General features: G+C 48.4%; 1 protein-coding gene across 1 annotated transcript in view; it reads right to left on the minus strand.

The window, feature by feature from the left end:
• TRAF1 (TNF receptor associated factor 1) overlaps positions 1–5,487 on the minus strand; it is a 30,322-nt gene extending 24,835 nt beyond the window's left edge. Inside the window, exon 1 of the mRNA XM_060608844.2 lies at positions 5,463–5,487. The gene's annotated coding sequence lies outside the window, so the exon portion shown is untranslated. The remainder of the gene's footprint in view (positions 1–5,462) is intronic.
• Between the last annotated feature and the right edge of the window lie 4,263 nt (positions 5,488–9,750).

Below are 9,750 nucleotides of genomic sequence, written 5' to 3' on the forward strand. Positions count from 1 at the left end.
TCGAGCTCATGTGACAAGCCCCTTACGTGTCCGACCACCTCCTGGCCTGCCCTATTTCCTAGAGCAGAGATTTTTAATCCCTTCCAAGATGGAGAATAGAAAAACGGTAAAAGCTGACCACGCTCTGACAACTTGGTACTGGGAGGAAAGGGACTGTAATCTTCCCTCTCTCTGCCCCCACCCGAAATCTCTAAGCGATATGCTGTAGGATATATTTATATACTGAAATGAGCACTGCATTAGAAGTCAGACTTGCGTTCCGTTTGGTTTTTCCTCGCCTCTAACCAGTTGTTTGGGATAAATAAATGAATGCTTAAGTCATAGTCCAAAAAAAAAATAGTTCATAGATTTTTTTTTTTAATAGTGGAAATTGTTTGGGATAAATAAATGAATGCTTAAGTCATAGTCCAAAAAAAAAATAGTTCATAGATTTTTTTTTTTAATAGTGGAAAATAACCTTAAAGACCATAGAATGGGTTGGGTTTTTTCAAACTTCGTATTAGCTGTAGGACTGTGTCTTTGAATGCTTTCTCTCATGGAACCCAAATAGATAAAAATGCAAGGAGCAGAGACTGTGTCAAACAGAGCAGGTAGCCCGGAGCCTGTGCACTGGGCTTCTGTCCTCCCTAGCCTGACCTCTGGGCTCTGGGGATGTGGTTTAGAAAATCATGGACCTAATGAGATGTTCTCAGGTCCCACATGCGGAAACCGGGATTCTCTCCTGGTCTGACTTGCCTCAGCTGTCCCAGGCTGTTCACCCTGAACTCTGACAATCGTGACTTTGGAGTTTGGAACTATGGAGTTTAGCTGCTGGTGACCCAGGGCATTAGGGGAAGGGAGACGTTACCCTGGACTGGGTCATCAGCCTTCTGGGGGAAGGCAGGATCAGGTGTCAGCCTGAGCATCCGGAGGCTTGGGGTCTGTGGTTATGGTAAAAATGATAACAGTGACAAGAGGGGAACAGATACCCTCAGGGATCCTTTGCACACCATGACTTTTAGTTTACAGAATCCAGGTCTAGGGTACAGGTGTGTGAAGTGGGGCCACCCGACTCCTTGTTCCAGACCAATATGGCAGCTCACCCTCCAGCCCCTTAATTCTGGACATTTCTTTTTTTTTTTTTTTTAAATTTTTTTTTAACGTTTATTTATTTTTGAGACAGAGAGAGACAGAGCATGAACGGGGAGGGTCAGAGAGAGGGAGACACAGAATCTGAAACAGGCTCCAGGCTCTGAGCTGTCAGCGCAGAGCCCGACGCGGGGCTCGAACTCACGGACCGCGAGATCATGACCTGAGTCGAAGTCGGCCGCTTAACCGACTGAGCCACCCAGGTGCCCCTGGACATTTCTTTAACAAGAGACACCTTAATGTCTTCTTCGGGGAGAGGAGAGGAGCTGAGTCATGGTGATCCATTTAAAGGTCAGGGGGAATCTTCCTGAGGGCGGGCTGGTAGAGGAGAAGGAACTCAGAGAGTCCATTCTGGGGCAGGATAGAAGGTGTGTCACAGTTGCTGCAGACATTTTCATCGACCTCACCCTGCGTATATTTACTGAACATTTACGTGGTGTTAGGCCATAAGCAAGGCCCCACTCTACCGCTGTGAATGACACAGACATGGCTCCTACCCATCATGGCTACCATCTGGATGTACATGAACCAACTGCGTGAATCCAGTCAGCTAATGACAGCCAACTGGGCATGCTGCTATTTGTCAACAACCCTTAAAATGTGGAGCCCAGGAGGGGCTATCCTCCCTCTACTTCTAAATACTGAGGGCTCCCGATTTTTCCCTTATATTCCTTCTTTTCGTTGCCAGTAACCTGCCTTGTTCCTCACATTCACAGCCTGTGTTTAGTAAAAACACTTAGTGAACAGCTTTCCCGTTAGCATTATCTTAATCCCCTCTGATAACTGCTGATTCCTGCGCCAGGAAATGTAATTAAACAGATGATTACAGGCTAGCGGTCACCTAGGAGAGGAGGAGACCAAATTATACTGGGTGCTTCCACCCAAATTCCATACTTCTCCAGGATAACTTCTGTACAAGGGATATCAGCGACAAAACAAAGAAATACACCAAATGATTCTGTGAAAACTTTAGCCTCCCTGCTTTGGTGCGATGACGAAAAATGTCCCCTGAGTTTTCTTCCCTCAGCCTCCGTTAACACTCTGTAGGAAAATTATAATACACTATAATAATTATAATACATATAATTTTTATAATAATATAAAAATAATTATACATATAATTTTTAAAAATTTTAAATAATAATATAAAAATAATTATAATACATGTAATTTTTATAATAATAAAAAAATTATAATACACTATAATTCCTACTCCGTAGGAATAATATAATAGGCAATTTACAACATGTGCCTATTTACAAGTTGTTTTTTTTTTTTCTTGTGGCCCCACTAGAGTATAGGAGTTATGGGAATATAGGAAATTAGATGCATGAAAGTAGGATTGTATTTGATTTCTTCATTATTGTTGTCGGCTTAGCACAGTGCCTGGCACATGGGAGGCGTTCGATAAACATTTGTTCCATGGGGACTACTGTGTAACAAACGATCCGTGCACATTTTCAGGGAAGGCGAGCATCGTTAATGATGCATCATCAGAACACATTTCAGTATCTTAGACTTGGCCGTTTTTAGGGTGTTGTGATCACAGAGGTAGCAAAAATTTGATAAGAAATCTGGGGTTGTTTGTGGAAGGGAGTTTTTAAGTCTGGCGATTTTCACCATCTTAAAATGGTGAGTTTTCCACTCTCCACAGAGTTTCAGGTTGTAAGGTCAGGAACAAAGTGCCTCTGAAGTTCCTTGAATTGCAGGCTTCACAGCTGTCCCTAGGGGGTTCCCAATTATTTGTGGGACTGGCCACTTTGAAACCGCAATGGGGATTTCAATTTATGACACAAATGCCAGTGATACTCATGGGGATAGCGACGTGGTTTAGGCAAAGAGCTTGACCGGTGGACCCTTTGATAAGGACAAGCTCCTAAGAGGCCAATAATGAGGAAGGCAAACATCTTTGGATTAATACTAGTCACCTACTCCCTCTCTTCACTGTCTCTGGTCACCTGTGTACCCCGCTCTAAAAGCTTGGTTTTACGTGTGTTAAATTCCTTCTGTCACGGGATCTGGCCATCAAGACTCTCCTAAAGGTGGACGCCCCGGGCCTCCAAGGCCTTTTCCTGGGTTACAGACACACTGCTGTGCCTTTACACATGCTTTTGAGAGATTGGGTTTCCCAGGCTCTCGGCTGGTGCAAAACAAGAAAACTGGATGTTTTAGCTCAACGGCAGTCAACCTCAGGCTGAGGAGGGGCATATCCCACTCCGTCCTGAGGACTCAGCCTGAGAGAGAAAAATCAGGCAGTGGGGAGAGCTTTTGCTTAGGATTCAGGACTGTGGGGAAAGTCCCATCCACCCTTGGGCCTCATTTTCCCCCATCTGTGAACTGGGAGAATGACCTCAGAGGAATCCTTCAGGGCAAACCCTTTAGCCACTCACGCCCTGGGGCTGGAGAAGGGGTACCGCTCTCCCACCTGTCTAGGGGCTCCTTTCCCCACCTGGACCAGGACCACCTCTGTAACGGATGCTGGAAGCTTCCACCGGATGCCTCGTCTTTTTGGACTCCAGACTTTTTTTTTTTTTTTTTTTTTTTAATAAGAGAAAACAATGTGAAAAACCTCCTCTGATGAATTTCTTTCAGAGCTCGAGCCAGATGAATTCCCAGCACAAGCCAAGACTTGGCAGCAAGAATGTGGGATGGGGAGTAAGAGGCTAAGAATCACGGCTAGAGCTAGTACTCCGTCGAAATAAGAAAACAATGCCCAAGCTCGGGGCTGGGGAGGGTTGTGAGTGTGGGGTTGGTATTTGTTCATCTCTTCTGACCTTCTTATCTTACAGAAGGGAAAATGGAGGCCCGGGGAGGGGAAGGAGCTTGCACAGCAAGTCACAGGTCCAGAGGGGTCTTCCTCTATGTTCTGGTGCTCTTTTGTCCCAAGATGTCTCAGTAATACCCCGTCCTGTCTTGTTCCAGCCTGCATGTTGCACACAGTGGGGGCCCGGTAACTATCTGTTATGAGGGGCTTATTTGCCATCTTAAGAGGATCCAGGGATAGGAGGAGGATATCCGTCCTACCATTCACACCTGTAGGTTCCCAACGTGAGGTTTAACAAATCCACTTTTAGCTTAAACCATGAGCCTCTTTGCTCATTTTATTTTATTATCTATTTTTTTAGGTTTATTTACTTATTTTGAGAGAGAGAGCAAGCAAGGGAGGGGCAGAGAGAAGAAAGGAGAGAATCCTGAGCAGGCTCCCGAGTGTCAGCACAGAGGCCGATGCGGGGCTTGAACTCTCGAACCTTGAGATCACGACCTGAGCTGAAATCAAGAGTCGGATGCTTAACCGACCGAGCCACCCAGAAGCCCCTATTATTTATTTATTTTTAAAGTGAGCTCAGGGCGCCTGGGTGGCTCAGGCGGTTAAGCGTCTGACTTCGGCTCGGGTCATGATCTCATGGTTTGTGAGTTCAAGCCCCGCGTTGGGCTCTGTGCTGACAGCTCAGAGCCTGGAGCCTGCTTCGGATTCTGTATCTCCCTCTCTCTGACCCTTCCCCTCTCACACTGTAGCTCCCTGTCTCTTAAAAATAAATAAACATTAAAAAAAAAATTAAAGTGGGCTCTATACCCAATGTGGGGCTTGAACTCACAACCCCCAGATCAAAGGTCGCATGCCCTACTGACTGACTGAGCCAGCCAGTTGTCCCGTGTTTGCTCATTTAAAAAGAACCATAGTATATACATTCAGCAACACTTTCTGGGGGAGAGCCGTTGTCTTAATCATTTGGGAGCTGTAACTGACGCATTTAGGAAATGTAAAAATCGAATAGGCCAGAAAAGCCATTCTTTCTGGCTGCCATCCTCGGGTACTATCGTTGGTAACCAGTGTCCGGCCACACAGCCTGAGCCTTGGGTAGGGTCCGCAGGCCTCTCTGCCCCTCTGACGCCTGCAGCTGGAGCTGCCCGGGGAGGCTGGGGCCCTGGCACCAGCCTCTGCCCAGTGTTGCTTCTCCTTTCAGAGAGAACATGTCTGCACACAAGCCCTCCTGAACCAGCTTGGAATCCCTCCAAGGACAGACCTGGAGACCAGCCAGGAGCGAGGGTGCTCCTGGGAAGGACGCATCCATGGGAAGCAGAGACCGTGGCAGGCTTGCAGGATGGCCAGGTCTTCCGAGGTTTGAAGAAAGACTGGAAACCTGGATTTTTATGCAGAATGTCCTGATTTTTAGAACGCTCCGTGAGCCGAAACACAAATCCAAACTGGATGAGCGTCCCCACAAACTGTGGGCTCCTACTTGCGCCCCCTGATGAAGCCTGGCACACACGAGACCTAGGCAGGCAAGCCCTGCCCAGAGCTCACCCAGACTTTGCACGAATTGTGTACTTACCCAGGTGCAGACCTTGCAGGCACGTGATGGAGAGAAGTCATCAGACGTTTACATACACTCGCTATCTCCTACGACGTCATCGTAGTCTGTTAACTTTCCAGCTAAGGAGACTGAGTGTCATCTCCAAAGTCAAGTAGCTAGCGTGTGGCTGGGCTTGCACCCTGGGCTGCAGACCACAAAGCTAGTGAATGGCCACCCAAACCGCCTCCCAGGTGCCTGTACTCCCAACTGAAAGCCTGCTGATTTGCATCCCTTGCTAAACTCAGCTCCTTGCACTCAGGGACTGTGTCTCATCTGTCGCTGCGTCCCCATCCCCTAGCACAGGGCACAGTGGAACATAGATAGTGCTCAATAAATACTTGGTTGGGGGGGTTGTCCTCAGGCAAACAGACAAGTGTGCATAGAGAGTCCCTACGAACCCACGTACAGTCACCTAACCCTACCATGCCCAGGAACATCTGGACACTCAGCCTCCCACGGGAACACCCCCCTGCCCCTGTCCCCCACCTCCCAGGGCATCCAACCGAGCTGGGCCTCCCTGAGCCCCCCTGCCAGCCTCGCCCAAAACCTTCACAAATCGTTTCCTGGAAATCTCAAGGCGGCTGTGGTGTTCTTTTTCCCTAACTCAGGAGACAACTCAGCAGTTTTGTTTTTCAAAGTCTGGGACTCATAAACCTGGAATCCTTTCTTCGTTTTTTCCACTAGAATTTTCCTTGGCTGGACGCCTCTCCCCAGGGCCTTGGCCAAGAGGTTACGCTCAGCACGCCCTCTGCCGGGCTTGGTCCTCCCAACCCAGTGGGCAGTTGCAGAGGGGGAAAGACGGGACCTGTCTCAGATGCAATCACTTTACAGAGGGGGAAACTGAGTCAGGCGGTGGTAATGGGGTGAGGTTGGGGAAGGTAGGCTCCTTCCAAGTGTGTGCCAATGTGTGCTACAACTAAGTGGCTTTGTGATTTTAAACTTAACAGAAGACCATCGGGGAAGGGAAGGGGAAAAATAGTTTCAGAGAGGGAGGCAAACCTCTAAGAGACTCTTAAATGCAGAGAACAAACTGAGGGTTGATGGGGGGGGGGGGGGCTGTGGGAGGGGAAAATGGGTGATGGGCACTGAGCAGGGCACTTGTGGGACGAGCACTGGGTGTCGTATGTAAGCGATGAATCACGGGAATCTACCCCCGAAACCAAGAGCACACCGTATACGATGTATGTTAGCCAACCTGACAATAAGTTATATTTAAAAAGAAAATAAACTAAAAAAAAAAAGAAGAAGAAGAAAGAGCTTCCAGAGCTCAAACATGGCAGAAAAAGCTCTCTGCTCTTGCTGGCCTCTGCGTGGGGCAGAAGGCAGAGGTCTGGGAACTTGGTCAGTTTCAACTTTTTCCTTGACTCCCCATCATATTTAATTGGCAAGGAAATCAAGACATGGAGAGAGGTTGGGGGAAGGAGCAGGAGTGACATTCTCTGAGTGTCGGCTCTGTGGTAGCTGTGTGGACAAGGTCTCTCGCTTAATTGTCACAGCAGCCTCCTTGCTGAGGTAAGTGGTTTTGTCTCCATTTTACAGGTTAACGCATAGAGGCTGAGGGAGGTCTCGAGATCGGAAAGGGTAGGGGCAAAGCGGGGGTTTGAATCCGAACCTGCTGTTTTCTTGGCTTTGCAGGCTTCTAGATTTTTCCCATTTGGCTTCAGTGGGCCCAGGGTGAAGATTTTGTGGCTGGGCTCATGGACACAAGGTTTTTATGGCCCTTCTGCTCAGAAAGGGCGGCCCTCCCCTAGGCCTCTCGCAGAGGGCAGCTTGGGGTGCCCCAGGGCAATGGGCTGGGCAGCTCCGTCAGACTTGAAGCTGAGGGCCCCAGGGCTGGAAGGAGGGTCCTGGGACGAGCAGCTGTGCCAAGACCCCTTAACTAAGAGTAAAAAGAGGATTGGGTGTCTTTATAAACTGAACTCAGGAGAAGATCCAAAGGGCAAGGGTTTTCCTGGAAAAGAAAGCAAGTCCTGGAAGGTTTTTGTTTTGTTTTTCTTCTTAATGGGACCCTGGTTAATGACTCAAGGAAATGAAGAACACATTTCACCAAGAATTAGTCACTGCCTTTCTCAACCCGCCCTCCATCTTGTTGCCCCGTTGGAAACCTTCGGGACTGACTTCCTGCAGACAAAGATCCAAACCCCGTGTCTTGTTCATGTCGGGTCTGGCTCGGCCTTATCTTTCACTTGTCCCGTTTAAACAAACTACTTAGTGGTAATCTATACACTCCTCCTCGATTCTACCACTGGGCATGTGTCCACACAGTTCCCCCTCTCTGAAAAGACTTCATTTCGGCTTCTGCTTGTCTTCCTCCTTCTTTAGGACCCAGCTCAGAGGCTGCCTTCTCCATGGAACCTTCTCTACTGCGTCCAGCAGGGACTATGCTGCCTCGGGCTGGCCTTACGGATACATGTGCCAGTTCTCCTCAGAGACCGGAACTCTTGAGAAACAGTGGTGGAGGCATCTTTGATTCCCCTGTGTGAGCACATGTGTGTGTGCGCGCACGCGTGCACACACACGCGCGCGTGTGCCCTTCATACTACTTAGCGGTATGGTGTAATGGCAAAAGCCCCAAGACCCTTGGGGCTGCCTTTAGATTAGAGCTGAACAAATTTTGTGTTGGAGTGAGCTCTTGTGTGGCCCCCTTTCTCAAGTCAAGAAAGCGGGGCTTCTTTGCACCTGAAACTAATATAATATTGTATGTAATTATACTGAAAGAGAGAAGGAAGGACGGAGAGAGACAGATGTTCCCTGGAGTCTACTCAGAAAGCTTAATATGTGTCTATGGTAGTTTGAGACGGGGAGACAGGGGGACTGGCATCTCACAGCCACCATAGAAATCAGAAGGATGAGAGGGGCGCCTGGGTGGCTCAGTGGGTTAAAACATCCGATCTCGGCTCAGGTCCTGTCCCCAGCTATAGCAGTCCTACCTGCAGCAAGCCCTGTTGGAACAAAAGGTGGAATTAAAAAAAACATTTTTTAAAATGTTTATTTATGTTTGAAGGAGAGAGAGAGACAGAGCATGGGTGGGGGGAGGGGCAGAGAGAGAGGGAGACACAGAATCTGAAACAGGCTCCAGGTTCTGAGCTGTCAGCACAGAGCCTGACCCGGGGCTTGAACTCACGGACCTCGAGATCATGACCTGAGCCGAAGTCGGACGCTTAACTGACTGAGCCACCCAGGCGCCCCTAAAAGGCAGAATTTTAAATCAAATTTGGGATTTTGCTTTTGTCTGGGACTGAGCATCTCATTTAGGAATAGCGTTTGTTTGGTGACTGGAGTGGTCACCGGACTTTTCATTTCCTGGGAGTGGCAGACAGGTTGGAGGATGCTTGAAGTCTCATTGAAGGGCAGAGAAAGGGCGACCCTCCTTCGGGGGGCTGGGAAATGAAATTAAGTTGATTTATGATTATACACTGTGAGTCTTACTCAATGGATTGATTCTCTTCGCTATTGTAAAGTGGGATGTCTTCTTCGGTTACATTTTTCTACTCACCAGCGTTTGCTTCTATCACTTCTTCCAAAGCAGTTAAGTCCCCGTGCTCTGCCTAGATAAAGTCACTTAACGGGCACTAAACGTTGAGCTGGGCTTCAGGCTTCAGATACCTACCTTGAGGAAGATTTTAAGGAGCCTCATGTCCACAGGCCAACAGACTCGGTATCTATTTTCCTTTGCTGCACGTTCCTGTATGACAATCAAATTCTGATTCTCCTGTTCTAGTAAATGTAACAGCCTTCAGTTTATATCTGCCCTGTGCCAGGTCTTGTGCTTCGGGATACAGAGAGGAGCCCCTGTCCTCAAGGAGCTCACATAGCGATGACGGGACGTGGATAAGCCATCAGGACACTCGGTGTGTGGTGAGAGTTCCAGCATAGGTGTGCTCACAGAGGGTGGCTTACTGGAGGTTTCACCAAGTCTATCCCTTTTTTTTTTAAATTTTTTAATGTTTATTTATTTTTTGAGACAGAGAGAGACAGAGCATGAGCGGGGGAGGGGCAGAGAGAGAGGGAGACCCAGAATCCGAAGCGGGCTCCAGGCTCCGAGCTGTCAGCACTGAGTCCGATGCGGGGCTCGAACTCACGGACTTCAAGATCATGACCTGAGCTGAAGTCCGATGCTTAACCAAATGAGCCACCCAGGCGCCCCTCGCCAAGTCTAACCTTTGATGCTGCCACAATGCTTGGCCTGTGGTAGACACTCTGAATCAGACAATTCGACACTTACTTCTCATCCGCACGCAGATGGTCGTTACGTAATGGCAGTCGC

This window comes from Panthera onca, chromosome D4, assembly GCF_046562875.1.
Source record: "Panthera onca isolate mPanOnc1 chromosome D4, mPanOnc1 haplotype 2, whole genome shotgun sequence".
In the NCBI taxonomy this organism is placed as follows: domain Eukaryota; kingdom Metazoa; phylum Chordata; class Mammalia; order Carnivora; family Felidae; genus Panthera; species Panthera onca.